The following is a 21,521-nucleotide window of genomic DNA, read 5'->3' as shown; positions in this document are numbered from 1 at the left end:
CTGTTTCGGGATAATTTTCTATCTCTTCATCGGAGACGGGGTGAGAAAATGGTTGAGCAATAGTTAATTTAGATAAGATATGAAATAGAGAGTGAAGTAGAGGAATGAAAATAGATGTGAGATATTCAGGGATATTGCATTTGTAGATCCATTATTTAGGCAGAATGGCATGCATATAAGATTCCAATACTTTGTGAGTAAATTCCAATAGTATTTAAATACTATATGATATTATTCAATAAAAGCGACGAGGTGGCATAATCGTTAGCACGCCGGAAAAAAATGCTTAGCTGCATTTCGTCCGTCTTAACGTTCTGAGTTCAAATTCTGCCGAGGTAGACTTTGCCTTTTATTCTTTTAGGGCTGATGAAATTAGTACCAATTGAGCACGAATGTCGATGTAAATGACTTACACCCTCCCCCGAAATTGCTGGCCTTGTGAGAAAATTTGAAATCAATATGATTTGATAAAATGATATTAAAAACTATTCAATGCTTTCTACTATCGGAACAAGGCTAAAAATTTTGTGTGCGGGGCAGCTATTCGATTTACGTCGACCCCAGTAATCAACTGGTACTTAATTTATCGGCCCCGAAACAATGAAAAATATAGTCGACCTCGGCGGAATTTGAACGCTGAACGTAAAGCTGAATGAAATTCTGTTAACCAATTTGTCTGACGTGTTATCGTTTGTGCCAGCTCACCGACTCGCCGGATAAAATACAATAAAGCGGAACATTATGATATAATACAATAATATATTAAAATTTAAAAAAAACTGAAGTAGCAATAAAAAAATAGTTAATATAACATACAATACAAACTCAAGAACAAAGAGCGAAGGAAAATAAACCATAAAGACACCTCTGTATAAATTACTGGAAAATTACTTGGACGAGCCAAAGTTTATATTCATTTATTTCGTTTTAGTGTTTATTCCTTATTTTCTATTTCAACCGTGAAGCGGCATGGGCTGGAGATTTCTTGATAAAGAAAGAATGAAGCAACACACACACACGCACGCACACACGTGCATGCACAAACACACAACGCACACATATACACACAAAGAGTTTGCGTTATAAGAAGGAAGACGGTATTAAATTATAAACCTATCCAAATTTATGTTTCCTACAAAACACCATAAAATATTCTTGCGACGTTCCATAGATAGAATATACACAGCCTCCAAGATCTAAATTCGGCGTTGTGGCATTTTTTCTTGTTGCTGATATTATTATTATTATTATTATTATTATTATTATTATTATTATTATTATTATTATTATGGGATCGTAATGATGTAAGCAAAGGGAGATGCAAAAAGGAGCCAAATGTCTTGCTGTTAGTCCTTTCCTTTCGTGTTTTTTTTTATAAATTTAGTATGGAACACAGTAATTACAATATAAGTTTTATTGTCGTACTTTTACTTTTCCGATTCCACTTGAAATATTGAAGATTTTCAAAAGAAGAAAAATGGAGTTGTAACTTTCATTTTTAACCTCCAAAAGTGACTATCTATCTATCTATCTATCTATCTATCTATCTATCTATCTATCTATCTATCTATCTATATAGGAGCACTCCGTCGGTTACGACGATGAGGGTCCTAGCTAATACTGTCAACGGAACAGCTTGTTCGTCAGATTGACGTGCAAGTGGCTGAGCAATCCACAGACACGTGTACCCCTAATGTAGTTCTCAGGGAGATCCAGCTTGACACAGAGTGTGACAACCGCCAAAACGAAGACTTTTGAAATATAACCCCAAATGTAATTGGTAGAACTATATTCATGTTCAATCTCCCGGGGACGTCTCGTATATAGTTCTGCAAATTATATTGCTATGACGATCACATTGAAGAGTTGCGGACAATTACGTAAGTAATTACGTAAGTGGTAACAACGAAACCGGTTTGTGATTAATCTTTATATTTTGTATCTCTTCATTTGTCTTGCTCGCTTACGTTCTGGCGTTTGCTGAATTTTCTTGAGAACAATCTTTTCTTAGTAGTCAGACCATAGGTGGTCTTCCCTCTTATATGAATGTGTTTGTATATATATATATATATATATATATATGTAGGTATGTTTGTATGCATTTGTGTATCTGTGTATATGCGTTTGTGTTATATGGTGCAGTCTCACATTTGCGATATAGGGACTTGAATACGATCATCCGAAGTTCACCAAGCGATTTTCCCACTAGCCCCTTTTGTAGTTACTTCAAATCTAAATCCCAAAATAATAGTCGCAGATTGATAGTAAACTCTTCCGAATACACACCACAGTGCGTCATGTTTGACCGCTAAATTCACATTTTTTTTTATTCTCTCTCTATTTATTTCCTCGTGTTCCTTTCTGTTGAAGAGCGTAGGCCCGAAACATAAAAGCATGAAACTAATACACCTGCTTGTTGTTTATACACCTGACTTCGTCTTTTGTTTTTCTGTAAATTTCCACTCTGTGTGTGTGTGTGTATATATATATATATATATATATATATATATATATATATATATATATATATATATATATATATATATATATATATATATATGCATATGTATATACGTATGTATGTATGCATGCATTATGTATGTATCTTATATAGCAAGAAATGTTTTGTTGAAAAGAATGAATGTTACCCTGGTAGGCTTCCTCCCTGGACTTAGCTGATCTGTGAGAGACATGAGATACGATGAAAAGACTTGATATTTTTGTTCGACATGTTAGAAACAGCAGTAAAATCTCCCACATTAATATGGTTGTTGCTGCGTTTAAATGTCGGTTGGTCAGTACTGGATTACCCTTAAGGATTGTTCTGCTCGATAAGATAATAGATAAAAATAATAGATAAAATGAATAGATAATAGATACAATAATAATAAATTAAAAAATAATAGATAAAAAAAGAAGTAATGATCATCTGTCCATGTAGGAAACCCAAATTTCAAACGTCACCTTCAGGTTATTTTGAACCAGGATCGTCGAGATGTTAGACTAAACCTTATAAAATGAGCCACTGTAACGTCTTGCCCTCCCAACTAACTCATTACTACTAAATTACTCTACCTGTCTGAATTAACGCCTGCCATAGTCACCATAAAGCATCATTTCGATGTTCCATAGATAGAATACGCAGCTCCAAGAGCTAAATTTGACTTTATGTGGTGGGGGAAGGGTACAAACATATCATCGTAGATTTGTTTCTTGTTTTTGTCTTTTTAAATCAATCTAGTACGGAATACTAGAATGACTTCTTTTCATAATATTTATGCTTCCTTTATGCAGGTCTTTTTTTTTATCTCTGCCTGGAGTTTTACAGTTTCCGTTGGCTTCTCCTTCATTTTTTTCTGTCAATGTTTATTAGCAGATGCGTTTTTGTTTATTTTTCGTTCTATTTTCTTCTGTTTGTTCTGAGGAGTTATTGTCTTTGTTTTTGTCATTTATTTCTATTGCACTGTGCAGCTTTTATAATGAGGTGCCTGCTGCTACTCTTGAACATGCTGTAAAGACTTCTTGGACTTATATATATGTGTGTGTATGTGTGTGTGTGTGTGTGTGTGTGTGTTTGTGTGTGTGTGTGAGAGAGCTTGTATGTGTGTATGTGTGCGTGCGTACGTGTGTTTGGGTATATATATATATATATATATATATATATATGTATACATTATAATGTACACAGACATGACAGAAGTAAATAGACACCCCATAAAACATCGTTTTATGTTTATTCTAACTTGTAAAGGTTTATATCTTTTATTAATCGACATTTTTATGTTTCAGGTTCTATGTGTGGCTGTTTAATCATGCCATGTACAAAAGAAGCCTTAGAACCGTCTGAATTACAATGAGGCCGTATTGTGTGTCGTTCTGAAGGTGGACATAACATAAAATCGTAGGAAATCTTGGGATCCCGCTTTCTACAGTTAAGAGAGTAATTGTGCAGTTTACCAGAGTGGGGTAAGAGTCTGCATCACCTAACCCAGATCAATCAGTGCCCTCTGACAGGACCCTTCTCTTTGTTGAAAGAAGTGTGAAGGATAATCCTTGTTGCAAGGCCTCTGACAGTAAAACAAGTTGATGTCAGTCCCAGAACAGCTGCCCGGTATCTCCACAAACTTGCTTACTATAGCAGAGCAGCGAGAAGTAAGCCACTTCTTCGACCAGCCAACATCAAGCGGAGAAAAGATTGGGCCAGTGAGAAGGTGGAGAGGCCACTAGCAGTTTGGGACACTGTCATATTCTTTGATAAGTCCAGATTTGCTGTATTTCCTGATAGCGGTCAAGTGTGGGTCTGGAGACTCCGTGATCAAGAATCTAATGTAAAAAGACTGCAGCCAACAATGACACAGAGCAGCTATTCAGTGATGGTCTGAGGAGCAATGGTTAATCTGAGCTGGTGGAGTGTTGGGGAAACATAAACTTAGATAAATATGTGTCCATATTGCAGAAAGGACTCCTTCCAATCTCCTCCAGTGGTGAAATGATTAAAGAAGACTTTATTAACAGAAGATGAGGTTCCATGTCACACGGTTAAAATAACACAAGTTTTGTTGGATGAGAATGGCATTGAAAAGCTTCCATGGCCAAGCCAGTCACCAGATATGTACCCTATTGAACACCTCTGGGACATAATGGACATGACAGCTCGTAAAAAAAGAACAAGAACGCATCTTCAAAGCCAGATCTTTGAAGATTACTGCATGAAACTTAGCTAGAAATCCCGCAAGAGAATATTCATCTGTATCATGCTGAATCTTCCCGAGAACTACGTTGAGGGTACACATGTCTGTGGAGTGCTCAGCCACTTAGACGTTAATTTCACGAACAGGCTGTTCCACTAATCGGACCATCTGGAACCCTCGTTGTCGTAACCGTTCGGAGTGCTGCGACGAGATGTCATGATATAAAAATACGAAACTAAAATACTGCATACTGTATAACATAGATGACATGATGCAGAAATACGAAACTAAAACTGTTTATAATGTTTAACATAGTTATAAGCTGAATTGATTCTTCAATACTCGCTACCGCCGTTTGGTGATTGATATCTAACTTATCAATCTGATAAAGGACACATAGGTCGATCAGTGTAGGAATAAAACAACGGACCAAGCCAAGCAAACCAACATCAAATTTGCCAAGGAATTAATCAAAAGAACTCGTACTAAATTAACAAATTGAAATAATACTTTTAGTTGTTTCGTAATTTTTGTTGCTGTTGTTGTTGTTATCATTATTATTATTTGCTATTGAATTTTGTTGTTTGGTTTTTCTCTTTCTTGTCAATATTTTCTTTCAAGTTCAATTCGATGACTAACGTCCATCGGATGACTAAGAAGTTCGTATCATAATGAAAAAGAACGGCCAAAAATTACTCACCATTAAAAATAAACATCGCCAGTTATAAATTACTATTTCCACATCTTTCTGTTATTATTTTAAGAAGCTAAAGCTTGATAAATGTCTTTCCTGCAGAGTTTCATTTTATTTTTCCAGTCATTTTAAAGTTATATGCGAATTAAATTATATTCATTCATTCTTTCAATCATTTATTATTATTATTATTATTATTATTATTATTATTATTATTATTATTATCGTTGTCGTTGTTGTAGTTGTTGTTTTTTGTTGTCAAATTTTGTTTTCCTATCTGCAAATTCTTGGCTCGTTTCCTCATGTACTTAACTTTAGTTCTGAACGGTTGTTTGTTTAGTTAACAGGTTTAAGTTAGAAGTTGGGTTAAAGTTGTAGCTGTCTTAATTCATTTTCTGAGACACTGACCAAACTATAACGATAGAGCTTTTCAATTCATTGTGTTGAATATGTTCACTTCTAACCTTTTAACTGTTTTAATCGTTGCACTGCTTCATTGCGTGTGCGTCTAGTCTCAACGGGATATGCCGCTGCTACTGAAATCATTTAACAATGGAAGTTAACGACGTAAAGATTGTATGTAGGCGTACGACCTGCTAAAAGTAAGAGCTAAAATAGCTATAGGATGCATTAGATAATGAAGGATGTGAAACATGTATTTAAAAGATGGAATAATCATAATCATGCCTGGAATATATTCGATCATATGACTGCTAGATGGGGTCTGACCTGGGGTTAAAAACAACACAACGTCAAATACAATATCATTTGGAATTCGACAATACTCAAGAACCGAAATATGGGGTTTGTGTATTTGTTAAAAGCTTATAAATCCCTCTCGAATGTTTAGTAATACAGTAAATGATTTCATAACAAAATTTAACAGTTACATGTTTAGGATAAGAAGCAGAAAAGCGTATAATTTAATTACTCTCTACAGCTGTTTCAAGAGAGTAAAAACATCAATTTTAACGTTTTATAATTCACATTTATAACAAGCACACTCACCGGTTCGATTTCCACTCATTTATTTTTTTTTTCTAAAATTTCCTTGCGTCTTGCAACTTCTTCAATAGTCGTTGACTCTGTCCAATGATGATTATTGAAGAGGTTGCAAGAAGCAACGAAAATTTTAGAAAAACATATATAAGTAAATGAGTGGAAATCGAACCGGCAAGTATGTTAGGTAATAAGGTACTAAAAGAGAATGACTCTCCCCAGACACAATAAAATAGGCTTTAACACAGGAATTCACATGAAGAATCTTGCAAACCAAATACAAAAATTAAATATACAATAAACGAATTTTTAAAAATGGTGGCATAAAAAAAATAATTGTTTCTCATTTAGTCAAAGACCAAATATTTATAGGTGGCGCTTTTATATCACTTTTTATCGATTTCAGTATATTACTGGTATTTGTTTTATGAAAAGGTGTTATATACAAATCTGAACTACTTTAGTTGTACAGCCAATAGTTACCCGTGAGTGAACATAAGTTGGTAGCATTTATTTAGTTGTCATAAATGGATTTAGGTACCTGTGAGGTGGGTATAGTTTCAGACACCGTCTGGAGAGGCCGAGACCTGTGACAGCATTCGGTTGGTTCTTACTACAGCTGAGTAGACTGGTGCGATGTGGAAAGAAATACCTTTCTCAAAGACAGAAGACGCCATTCGCTTCCAGATTGGAACTCACGTTCAGAAAATGTCTGTCATTTAAGCAAGCCAAAAGAAACTGCAAACCTTCTGAAAAATTCCTCTAAAAAAAAAAAAAAAGAAGTCCATTGTACAACGACCAAAGCGTGACACATAACTGCCATTAAATACTTGCTGACATTTCGGTCCTATCCGCAAAACCATCAGCATCACGTCTAGCACCATAACCATCACAAATAGCAGCAGCGACACCACCACCACCCCACCACCACCACTACTACTACTACTACTACTACTACTACTACTACTACTACTACTACTACTGTTGCTGCTGCTGCTGCTACTACTACTACTACTACTACTACTACTACTACTACTACTACTACTACTACCACCACCACAGCTGCTACTGCTGCTGGTGCCGCTGCTGTGCAGGGCCGACAGTATTTCTATTGGTTCCTCTGTAAATACATGGTGGGTCGTTTAACTACTTGTTTTGTTCAGGTTATTGTTATTACAGCTGCTGTCATCGTCGTCGTCGTCGTTACCTTTGGTGTTGCTCATCATCATCATCATCATCATCATCTTCATCATCAACTACTACTACTACTACTACTACTACTACTACTACTACTACTACTACTACTACTACTACTACTACTACTACTCTTTATATTTAAACTTACATAGTTCGAGTTTGAACTTTGATATTTTCTTTCCCTCGTTCCCGACGCACTTTTAATTCATTAGAGTTTTGTCTTGTACAGGTTTCATATAAAAAAACACATTATACACAGACGGGCACACTACGCTTGAAAACATGTATGTATGCATGTATGTATATACGTATATGAGTGTGTGTGGTATGACTGTATGACGTATTGCCTATAATATATATATATATATATATATATATATATATATATATATATACATATACATATATATATATATATATATATATAGGGATACATATGCACACACACATACACACATATCTCTCTCTCTCTCTCTCTCTCTCTCTCTCTCTCTCTATATATATATATATATATATATATATATATATATATATGTATATAGATATGCAGGGCAGGGAATCGTCAATTAGTAATAAAATTAATAATTAACAATTTTGCCGGGTAGCTCAGTATGAAAAAACCTTTTCGGTAAAAAACATTTATAATCATAAATATATAGGGATTGACAGTAACCTGCTTCTCCAACATACTGAGAATTCAGAAATAGCAGTCAAAGAACTACTGATTTCAAAACTACAAATTATTACTCCAGATTGATAGCGATATTTTTGATACACACAGAACAAAAAACAGTAGAGAAGAGTAAAAAACCCACCTGCCTTTAGTTAATTTAGTACGATCGTTTCACAGTTAAGAGTAAAGAATACTCTATTCTGATCTTCAGCTAAATATTGCGGGACTATTTATGATGCACACTGAATTGAATTCATTGGGGCGAGGGATTTTGAACTCACTGGCCGATAAATTTCTTAACGTCTTCCTCACGTGGTATTGATGTTCACATGGTCAAAATTAACGTGAGTTATTTAGACATTAATAAATTTATTAGAATATTTAGCTGAAGATCAGAATAGAGTATTCTTTACTCTTAACTGTGAAACGATCGTACTAAATTAACTAAAGGCAGGTGGTTTTTTTACTCTTCTCTACTGTTTTTTGTTCTGTGTGTATCAAAAATATCGCTATCAATCTGGAGTAATAATTTGTAGTTTTGAAATCAGTAGTTCTTTGACTGCTATTTCTGAATTCTCAGTATGTTGGAGAAGCAGGTTACTGTCAATCCCTATATATTTATGATTATATATATATATATATATATATATATATATATATAAATATCATGCATACAAACGCGCACACACACACATCCATATATATATATGCATACATACACAGACACACATATAGCTGTATATATTATCTTCGTCCATCTTTATCTTGTGTCTTTACGAAGGTAAATCTCATAAATTCGTATTTAATTAAGTCAAGTTCAACTAGTGGAAAGACATTCATTGGTTACAAGGGAATGGTTTATTAATTTCAAGTAGGGGAGAGAAATAAAAGTCGATCGAAAAGTACTGTGCGTTACAAACACGTGTATAATATCTGTACGAATATATGACGTATATATATATATATATATATATATATATACATGCACACACACACACATATATGTATATAGTTACATATGTGTGTGAAAAGCGATGGAGAATAAGAGCCAACGGCAGAGAAGGGAAGGAGGCCCACATTTTTCGTACACTATACGATATCATCTATTTTTTAATGCCGGCTTGAAATTTATTTGAAAATCGAAACCAGAAATAAAATGAATAAGGAAACACTAAAACAACCGACAAAAATAACAGAAAGATAGAAAAGTAAAGCTAACAAAAATCAAAAAAGGAAATCCCTATAAAATTGTAATAAAAATTTCACATTTATTACTTCATGTTTTTGTTAAATTTTTTACCTCGTTATATTTTTTGTTACATGATTTTTGTATGTACGTTCTCTTATTCTTCGTCTTTTATGTGACTTTTTTGTTGTTTTCTTTTAACCGTCTGAGATAAGAAAACCGTACTTATAAAAATATAATGTTTGAAACAACTTGTATGATAGACTTTTTTTAACTTACAAGCTATGATAGTAAAAACTTATTTATTCGTTCTCTAATTTAAAAAAAGAATTATTATTTAAAGGACAGAAGGTGGGAAGATGGCTGAATCGTTAGCAAATTTGGACAAAATGTTCAGATGCAATTCTTCCTGCTCTTTATGTCCTGAGTTCAAATCCCGGTGATGTCAACATTCCTTTTGATTCTCTCAGGACCAATAAAACCATCGAGGCGCAGGTTCGACTATGCGGTAAGAAACTTTCTTCCCAATCAAATGGTTCCGGGTTCAATCGCACTGTATGACACCTTGGGCGAGTGTTTTGTGCTATATACCCAGGCCGACCATGGTATATTGAAACTGAAAGAAACCTGTCGTGTGTGTGTGTATATATATATCTTCATGTCTGTGTTTGTTCCTCACAATCGGTGTTGGTTTGTTTATGTCCCCTCAACCAAGCGGTTTCGCAAAAAAGAAATGGATAGAATAAGCACCAGTCTTTTAAATTAATAATAAATACTGGAATCGATTCATTTGATTAAAATTTTTCCGAGGCAGTGCTCCATCATGGCCACAGTCTAATGATTGAACCAAGAATAACAAGGCAAAAGGTTAACAACTCATCAAGTGCTGGCAGTTATCCACCCTCCTCCTGCTAAAACTGTCGATTTTGACTTGCATTCTTCCAGTCTGATAAAACAAAACATCCATCAGTTAGCTATTTGAACCTGCGATTACGCTTTAGTTTGGCTATACTTCTGCAAAAGTCGTTGGCCGTATGGTTTTGTTCTTATGGCTGAAAATAATGTTGTTTCTATCAATTTAACCAGCTGTAAAGACAAAAACATATGACCGCCAACTTTTGTGTCTTCTTGAGGACAAGTCAAAAAAATTTCACCCGTGAATCATATTCGTAGGTTCATATAGGTGCATATTTTATATGCACTACGTCCTATGAAATATAGATGTTTTCGATCTAGTTTGGATTCTTTGACATCAAATTTGGATTCTTTGACATCAAATTTGAATTCTTTGCCATCAAATTTGAATTCTTTGCCATCAAATTTGAATTCTTTGCAATCAGATTTGATTGCAAAGTATTCAAATTTGATTGCAAAGAATCCAAACTAGATCGAAAACATCTATATTCTCTGATATCAGTATGGTTTATAATCTACTAACGTGTGATATCACTACATATGAAAATATCTAATATTGAATATGTATTGTTATAGGGTATGTTTTCAGATCAGCATTGTGAAATTCTTTTCCGTCTTAACTTTATGTAGTGTAATGGGATTAACGTCTTTAATCCTTCGATGTTGAATTCAACTTGTGAGGTCGTGTGGCGAAGTGGTAAGTGTATTGGAATCATAATTGTAAGGTGGTGATTTCGATTCCCGGATAGAGAATCTCGTTGTGTTCTTAAACAAAATACTTCGCTTTGAATTGCACAAATTCACTCAGCTTATAATGGATATCAGCAACATCTTGGTGGTGTTTTAAAGCAACGAGCTGATATATTCATTAGAACGTCGGAGAAAAATGTCTTACTGTGTTTTATCCAACTTTTTACATTCTGAGATCAAAATTCCGCTGATGACACCTTTGTCTTTCATCCTTTCGGGGTCGATAAAGTACAGCAACAGCCAAATACTAAACACAGTAGCATTGATTATCTACGTCCTTCCTTCAAATTACTGGTGGCGACATCTTAGAATCGTTAGAGAGACAAAAAAATCCTTGCAGTGTTTCTTCTGGTGTTTTAAGTTCTGAGTTATAACCACGTCAATATCAACTTTTCTTTTCATCCTTCCGTGCTTAAATAACGCTGTGTGGAAGTAGAACACCCCTGTTTGGTTGGCTCCTAATGGACTGTGCCACAATATAAATGGACATGCGCAAAGAGTGTATCGGGGAGTCGGTGAGCTGTGTAAATCCGGAAGGGTGTTGGTAGTAGTTTCTTTGACGTAAGTTCGAATTGTTACACACTGTTATTGCTACACATTAGTATTATATGTTTGTTGTAGGTCTCACCGCGCGGGTGAACCAAGATTCGTTGAATTGTTTAAATTGTTGAATTATTCAATTTTTGTTGCTGTGTTTTGCCTGTTTTTGAAAATTGTTTCTTTCCCATTTATGGGTGAAGTGGTGAAAAGAAAGGAAATGGAACGTGTCACAAGCTATGCATCTGCAACTACACAAGGTATTACGACCAACACCCTTGAAGTTCGCGAGATAGAAATATACAAAAGAATGGGAAAAAAGGGAACAAATTGTGACAAAAGGAAGGGTCCAGTTTAAAGCTGACCTCACCAGAAGAAGTGTCGAAGAATGTAGCAAGGAAGACGGTTGTGTACAGGACGTTCTCAAACGCTTCCAAGAAAATAGAGATTGCTCCAATAGAGGCAATAGAGGAATATCTAGGGGGAAGTGATAGGGTTAACCACTTACTATACACGTGGATGAAAATACGACACAGTGGAGGTTAGGTTCAGCAGTGAGGAGGACGCCATTAACCACTCCCCTGAGTCAATAAGGACACAAGAGTGGGTGCTGCTGCCGATGTACTGTGGCAAATGTGTTGAGAGAGAGAGAGAGAGAGAGAGAGAGAGAGAGAGAGAGAGTAGAGTGCCCCCCCCCCCCCGAGATCGAAGAGGTATGTCTGGTGGCAGCAGACATGCACGGAATGGAAGAAGATGCAAGGATTCTGAAGATAACCAGAACGAAGAAAGTTAATTGTTGGGGCTACGGCCTAGAAATGGCAATTCAAGTTGGGTTAAAAGACCTACACGGAATTGTAGAAAAGATTCTTCTACCAGAAGACATTACGCTAAGAGTGGTGGTAGAGGGAAGATCTCTACTAAGATGTTTTCTATGTAAACAAAAAGGACATATGGGAGCAAAGTGCCCTCAGCAAGAAAGTGAAGTAGAGGAACAACAACGCGAAGAGCAGCCCGCTGAAGAAGAGGGGTCGGAAATAAAGGAAAATAAAGAGATGTTTATTGTTGTAAATAAGCGAAAGGAAAAAGAGCGGGTGAGCTCTTCGACAGAGAACCAAAAACGAAAGAAGGAAGTAGAGGAGAAAATAGAGGAGGTATAGAGGAACTGGTCAGATACACCAGCAGAAGTATTGCAACATAGAGTGGAAGATATAATCGTGGACGATTATGGTTATGTACAGACGGAGGAACCAAAGAAAACGAATAGCCCGGACAGTCCAGGTCTGGAGCGTAAACAAGGAAATACTAATAAGAAAAAGTGACATGTAGTAACATATGTGAAAAGTACCGCCATAGAGCGGAAAATAACGAAATTCAAAGGTGCCATAAGGATTAAATTACCAGCTGAACGTTACTCGGAACACACAAAGGGAGTGGTGATTTACAAGGAAAGGTATAAAAGGTTGAAAGAACTATTTGAAGATGATGAGAAGCCTTTGGGGACAGAAATTGAATTTGAAGAACTACCAAAAGTAGTTACATACGAGGAGTTAGAAATAGACTTTTTAACAAAGGAGAAAAGAAAAGGGAAAAAAGGAAATAGACTTAAAAAATAACGAGGAAAAAAGATGCAAAAAGAAAAAAAAGAAAACTTTCATAACTTGTATAAATTAACAGTTAAATGATATTGCTTGAGAAGTGTGGTTCAATGCAGCCATTTCATTATCATCTATTTCATTATACATTTATTTCCTTTTCATTCGTTTTATGTTTTTGTCCCCACCGTAGTGTTCTGTCTGTCCTTGTGCTGTCCCCTGTATGTTATGGCCTGGGTGCCAAATAAAGAAAAGGAGCTGTGTAAAGCCGAGTTGCGTATTGTCGAGTGTAATTACAAGTATTGTTTAACTTGTGTAGAACGTTTTGCAAGAACGTTATTTATTAACCCGTTATATCGTACGTCGAACGTGCGATACAACAGTGACGACGAGGGTTCGGACAACATCGCCACTGATACAACAAATAAAGTACCAATCAGCTAATGGATTCGATTGTATCGACTTAGACCCTACGTTTCACTGCTGGCTTTGTGCCTAAATTAGAACCATTTATCATTCATTTCTACTATAGGTACAAAACTTGAAAGATGAGGGAAATTGGCCTCATCGATTACATCGATATCAGTGCGCAACTGACATTTGTTTTATCGACCAAAAGGTAAAGTGGACCACGGCTGAATTTGAACTCAGAACATAAAAAGGACGAAACGCCGCTTAGCATTTTGTCCAGTGTTTTAATGATGCTGCCAACTCGCCGCCTTAGAAATATTTACTTGTTTGAAAGTTTGGCAGAAAGCCAGCAATTCTGGGGGAGGATCGGGTTAGTTGATTACATCGACCATAACGCTCGACTGGTACTTATTTTATCGACCCCCGAAAGGATGAAAGGATAAGTTGACCTCGGCGGAATTTGAACTCAGGACGTCATAAAGGATAAAATGCAGTAAGCATTTTGTCCAGCGTTCTGACGATTCTGCCAGTTCACTGCCTTTTGGAAAATATTAATTTTTTACTGCTCATAGGGGCTAAAAAGAAGGGACAAAGAAAGGGATTAAGTCGATTACATTGACCCCAGTGCGTAACTGGTAGTTATCTAATCGACCCTGAAAGGATGACATGCAAAGTCAACCTCGGCGGAATTTGAACTGAGAAGGTAAAGACAGGCGAAATAGCGCTAAGCATTTCGCCCGGCGTGCTAACGTCTCTGCCAGCTCGCCGCCTCTTGGCAAATATTGAACATGGTTGTCACTAACACAAATCTGGCATGTTGAGATATTAAGATCTGGGCACCATTAAGTTACATACCTTATATTACAGAGATACTTCGCTGGAGGTCGTTTATTAACAAGAAAAACATGGCGGGTTATAGCTTTGAAAGAAAAAAGAAAAACGTGTAACTTAAAAGCATGATGAAAACCAAAACTGAAAGAAAAAAAAAACTGCAAATATTTCACTCGTAGAATGACGAAGCAATCATTAAGCTGTTTTTAAAATATGACATGGTATGGTTAAAATAAGAAACAAATAAAGAATTATAATTATTTAGAAAAAAAAAACACAAATAAAAAAAGTAATAAAAAGACAAAAGAAAAGAAACGGTTTTCTGTCTTTCAAATATCCAGTTAACAAAGTAAAGCAAAAAACAACAAAACACTGCATTGCTTCAAATCTTGAGAAAATGTGAACATTATTTAAATATACCCCATTCTATTCTATAGATATTTTAATAAGTTTTCAACACTACCCTATCTTAAACGACTGCTTACACTTCAATCAAACCTACTTGGAAATCTAAGCTCTTCAAAAAATGCCATTAAAATAAACCGTTCTTGCTATTCTCTTCTTTCGTCAAAATCTGTGAAGATAATGCCAACATGTAAAAGACAGCTGTTTTGATATTTCTGGCTTTATTACAAGGAAAGCGCGACGGGGTTGTTTGGAATTCTCCCATATTTGAGCAGATATTGAGTTCTGTCCATATAGCTAGAAGCGCGCACGAAGACTACCGATACAGAGTGTGATGACAGTCGGATAGCGTTACTTCAAAACCTCGTTTTTCAAGGTATCAAGTGGAAACGAAAGCAGAGTAGTAGCAGTAGTAGCAGCAGTAGTAGTAATTGTAGTAGTAGTAGTTCATGCGTATATATATGAGGAAGTGTGAAAATTTACACTGCATTGTAAGAATTCACAAGTAGATAACGGCTTTACTATGTACATGCGTTACACGTGTGTGTGTATGTGGTGCGAATGTGTATGTGTAAACAAACATATTGCGCATACGTGTGTGTTCGTGCGAATATAAATATATACATATATGTGTGTGTGTATACATATATATATATATATATATATATATATATATATGTGTGTGTGTATAAACACGTGTATATATATATGTGTATATTTATATACATTTATGTATCCATTTATTTATAAATATGTGTGTATATATATGTATATATATATATATGTGTGTGTGTGAACACGTCTATGAAAGAATGCGTGCATACATACATACATACATACACATAGACACATATACACACGCATACACACCACACACGCATCACACACATATATGTATGTATGTATATATATATATATATATATATATATACATACATATATATATACATATATATATATATATAGAGAGAGAGAGAGAGATAGAGATAGAGAGAGAGAGAGAGAGATAGAGAAAGAGTGAGAGAGGCCAAGAGATGGAGTACATGTGTGTGCATGTGTATATTATATAAACATACATACATACATTGTGTGTGTGTGTATTTACTTGCGCATGTCTGTTTAACAAGATATGCTGATGAAAGTGTGTGTATGTGGGGGATTTTTGTGGGGTATGATGTTTGTTAAGATGCAAATATAACTCACACCAGTGAAGAAAGTATGTGTGTGTGTGTGTCAACAGAATATCTCGGTTCATGTTTGGAGATTGTTTCTGAATTTTTGTGCTTAGTACGAAATCTCTATCACGAGATAAAATAAAACAAAATAGGAGCGACACCTACCGTGCATTATATCACCCACTGGAGGTAGTTCCTTCTTAAATGTGTACTGGAGAGTTGTGTGTTTTGTGCGTGCGTGTGCGTGTGTGTGTGTGTTTGTGTTTGTATGCTATCCAGGTGTTTTAGCTCCAGGTGTGTCTTCATTGAGCAGATCCATGATCAAAGTTATTCCAGTCATATCTTTTTATCTTATGTTTCCTTCCTTTTTATAAGTCAATTTCGTATGATTACAGGAAGTTTGGCTGCTATTCCGCGGAAGACCTCAACCAAGTTCCCTCCCCGACTTGCCTTTCCTTGTCTGTTATTGCTGTTGCTGTTGTAACCCTTTAATCTCAACAGGTATCGTTTAACCACAAGGAAATCTATGATCAAAAGTTTTCCAACCGTGACCATCTCGCCTTTTATGCCCTACATTACTGAATGGTAGAAAATAAACTTTCCCTCACATTTCCTCTTCGTTATACAGTTAATATCAAGATCAAACCCAAGAATATTTACATCAAATCGTGAGGCACTTCAAACTGTGGTTTATTTTCTACGCAGTGATGCTCACAGTGCTACAGTAATACCTACGAACTTTTGTCAACAGTATGTCTGCCCAGCTCACCTTTACATTATTTACATTTCACGGATTTTTGACCTCATCTTGTTTGTTGTTAACACAGCCTTAGGGAAATTTCGAACCTGGGTTCTTATTCCTAAGGTATTTTTCGATGTTGTTGTTGTTATTATTATTATTATTATTATTATTATTATTGTTCAGTAGTTTTATTTTTATAACGTGCTTTCACTTAACTACCGAGCGCAGCTCTGTGTGCCTTGGGTATGTGCTGTGGTTTGCTGTGATGCTGTTATGGCTACTGTATTGAAAGTGTTTTGCGTAGAATGTGTGCAGTGCCCAGTAGTACAATTTTCGGTATGTTATATATACTTGTAAGTCCTGGTGTTTTTGTTATGTATTTGTCTGAACATTTTTTTATTATACCTAAGGCGCCTATTATTATTATTATTATTATTATTATTATTATCATTATTATTATTCAGGTCACTGCCTGGAATCTTGGATCTTATTAGCCCGCGCTCTTAACCACTACGCCATATGCCCGTGTCCAATTATGGAAAGAATTTTAGGGTTTATAAATCTAATATTGTCCTGTCCTTCCTTAATACCGGTTCCCATATGCTACTCATATCTGCACTCGGTCTGCTTAGGAGGTTGTTGTGTCCTAGCATATATGCTGCTTCCTTTTAGTTTTCGTACTTTCCAGTAGTATTCTCTGTCTATTATTTTAACTTCATCCCACAGGAGACAAATATCCGTCAAATGTAAATAATGTATATAATGTACATAATTCCTCATCTCTTAAATATAGAACTGTAGTTCACCTTTAGACAAAAACCGCCACGTACACACGTATACGCACACGTATACACCCATACACACACATTAAGATTGTTGAAAAGCATAAGGCTATTCTGTAATCTTTAAACTTCGATAGGTAGCTGTGCGATCTTAGCAGAAATAGAAAAACGTTTTATCTTTATTTCGTTATTTCCAAACAGTTTGTCCCACTTTCACAGTATCTCCTGATCTGAAGTGGAAGTAATTATAAGTTTTCACGCTTCTTCCTATCCTCTAATTGAACTCTTCAAATACGATGGTTTCAAGCATTGTGTACTGATGATGTACGAAGTGCAGAAACAGGCTGTTATTAGCTATTAACTTCAAGAATACACACACATATGTGCATGTATATCATTATTCAGTTTATTTCAAAATCTCTTACGAATAGAGAAAGAACCGGTTTCTAACCTAGATCCAAGGCTCCTGCATTGGAAATTCAACATCAACAACAGGGTATTTTTGTTTGTTTGTATGTATGTATTATGTATGTGTATATACATATGTATAATCCAATGAAAAGAAGAAGACAAAGGAAATTCTTTAACACATCTTTAATTATAAGTTACAAATGATTCCGTACTGTCTCCATTTGCAACGCCAGTTTACGCTAAAATTCTGAAAAAAAAAAAAAAGACGTAATAATTGGTGTTTTAGACATTGGAGAAGAACTTACCCTGGCCTGCATCAAAGGTATGTGCTATTACGTTGTGCGTCCGTCAGACATTGTTAGAAAAATATAGGGAGGAAATAAAAAAGAAGAAATTAAAAGTGTATATGCAGGATGAGTATGTGGGGGAAGATATTATGGGGGGGAGCATGAAGAGGGTGGATACGTATAATGATAGGAGAGAGAAAGGGAAGGAGGCGGAGGAAAACGATTAGAAGAAGACGAAAGTGAAGAAGAAGAAGAAGAAAAAAAGAAGAAGGTACATATAGCAAAACGTTTATCTAGTTGTACGCTGGCGGTGGGTCAGCGAGTACAAGCAAAACCATCGTTACCGAAATTCGTCCGATGGAAGATGTATTTGACCACACAACGGTATTAGTCTGCAGCAACACAAAATGAAGAGAATTTCGAATAGAGAACTAAACAATTGTCCAGAGTCAAACGACGAGCATCTATGTTAATGATATATGCTGTGGGGAGACCTAATTTATTACCCTAGTGTGTTTCGGCACGTATATACCCAGTCTGTTGTGTGGCATTATTCTGTAGTAATACCCATGCACCAGTAGCTATATATCATTCTGCGCACACATATTTTTATTATTTTGTAATTTTTTAATTTTAATTTTTATTTTGGCCATACATGTATAACATATATAGTTAAAACAATTCTTCCCGACCACCATTTAACTGAATAAAACTCTAAGTATTTTCTGCTCCGGTTTTTAGGACTCTACTGTCCCCCTTTAGGGTCTCCCCTCCTCTTACATCTCTTCGTCTTTTTCTGTTCCAATTTGTATTTCTTTCCCAGTGCCGAAACACTCTAGCGTCATAAATTAGGTCTCCCTACAACATACATCATTAACATCCTCATCGTCGTCGTTGTTGTTGTTGTTGTTGTTCTTCTTCTTCTTCTCCTTAGTATATGCGTACTAACTTTGTCAAGGGCATAGTTGAGAGTGACTTCGAAGTTTCGGCATGCTCACCTTCACGAGGATACATTCCTCATTCCTCTCTACCATCTACTCTTCCTCCTGTCTCGGAGGCCTTCTGAAGTGCCAAGGACGTCCTGTAAACCCTGGTGGAACAAAATCTCATCGTAACTGTTGAGGAACTAGCAGAAAAGCTTGGATTTGGTCATTCAACCAGTCATTCAAGTGAGCGCTAGAAGAAAAGCAACCATCTGTGGTTTCAAGACGAAAGGTGTTCTTCCATCAGGATAATGCTCGGCCACATACAGCGCAGATGACATTTCAAATGCTTGAGCAGTTTGAATGGGAAACGATGCCCCACCCACCATATATCGCCAGACATTGCCCCATCTGATTATCATTTATACCACGGTTTTCAAAATCATTTGGACGGAAAAGATGTGAATTCTGTAGACGACGTCAGAACAGTATTGGAGGAGCATTTTTGGCCCTTGCAAGTCTACCAGATAGATGGAAAAGCATTGTAGAAAATGAAAGAGAGTATATTTTAGATTAAAAAAGAATTTGTTTATCTTAATTTTGAAAAATAAAAGAAGTATAAAAAACCGCATTATTCATGGGGTTACCCAATATATTTGTTTGTTGTTAATTCGCATGTGACGGCGTATGGCTAAGTGGCTAGGGCGTCGAGCTCACGATCGTGAAGTTGTGAGTTCGAATCCCGGACTGGGCTGCGTGTTGTGTTCTTGAGCAAGACACTTTATTTCACGTTGCTCCAATTCACTCAGCTGTAGAAATAAGTTGCGACGTCACTGGTACCAAGCTGTATCTGCCCCTTTGCCTTTCCCTTGGATAACACTGGTGGCGTGGAGAGGAGAGGAGAAGCTGGTATGCCTGGGCGACTGCTGGTCTTCCATAAATAACCTTGCCCGGACTTGTGCCTCGGAGGATAACTTTCTAGGTGCAATCCCATGGTCAGTCACGACCGAAGGGGGTCTCAGCAGTAACCTAATATATGCATGGTGTGTATGTGTGTGTGTGTGTGTGTATGTCTGTGTATGCATGTTTGTGCTTCTCAGAATCCGTACAAATATGTATAGCGGTGCTTAGGAAGGTGGTAAACATACAAGTTTACATGTGTGAATATAAGCAAATATGTGCATAATATGTATATGTATGTGTATGTGTGTGTGCATTTAAGTACGTCTGTAGAACAGTAGTGAACGCAATTGTCAATGTGCGCGTGGGCGCGTATGTGTGTGTGTGTGTAGTATGTGTACATGTATGGTTATCTGTATACGTATCTCTATGTGTTCATATGTTTGTGTATACATGTTTGTACTTGTGTGCATGGATGAGCATATCCGACTGAGTATCTTTGAGTATGTATGTTTGTATATATGTATGTATGTATGCATGTATGTATGTATGTATACGTGTATGTGTGTGCGCGTATGAGTGTTTATGTGGGAGCGTATATGTCCACGTATGAATATATATGTGTGTATGTATGTCTACATGCATGTGTGTGATTACATGTTTATGAGTGACTATGCGTGTTTGTCTGTGTATGGCCATGTGTGTGTGTGTGTGTGTGTGTGTGTGTGTGTGTGTTTATACGTGTGTATTAGTGTTTATGACCATACATTTATTACTGTGTGTGTGTGTAGATGTTTTTGTGTGCGTGCATCCGTATGTGTGTGTATATCTATGTGCGTGTGTGTATGTGTGTGCGTCTGCCTGCATGAGAATAGAAAATCATGGGTGAACAAGTGCGTGTATATGTATACATAATGATGCGTACTGAGTGTGTGTGCATGTGTGTGTATGTGCTTGTGTATGTAAGAGTGAGCAGAATGGGTGATGACGGCGTTGGCGGTGCAATGTTGGTGCGTAGGCGGCAGGTGAGCAGGGGAGGGGAGGGGGAGTAGCTAATTAAGTTGATTAGGATACATGCGAGTAGTTCTGTGCAGTTTCCTCATAACATTGCAATTATTTTAATGAACATTTGTCAACAACTCATCAGAACTATTAATTAAAGTCCGATAATCAATAGCTAAGTCAGTAGTAGTAGTATTAGTATTAGTAGGAGAAGGAGAAGAAGAAGAAGAAGAAGAAGAAGAAGAAGAAGAAATTAGTAGTTGTAGAAGAAGAAAAAGAGTAGGAAGAAGTTAGTAGTATCAGTGGCAGCAGCAGCAACAGCAGCAGTAGTAGTAGTAGTAGTAGTAGTAGTAGTAGTAGTAGTAGTAGGGAAAGAAATTACTAGTTGTAAAAGAAAAAGTAGAAAAACAAAAGAAGT

This window comes from Octopus bimaculoides, chromosome 3 (genome assembly GCF_046866305.1).
Source record: "Octopus bimaculoides isolate indiv1 chromosome 3, ASM4686630v1, whole genome shotgun sequence".
In the NCBI taxonomy this organism is placed as follows: Eukaryota; Metazoa; Mollusca; class Cephalopoda; order Octopoda; family Octopodidae; genus Octopus; species Octopus bimaculoides.
This window is presented reverse-complemented; position numbering follows the sequence as displayed.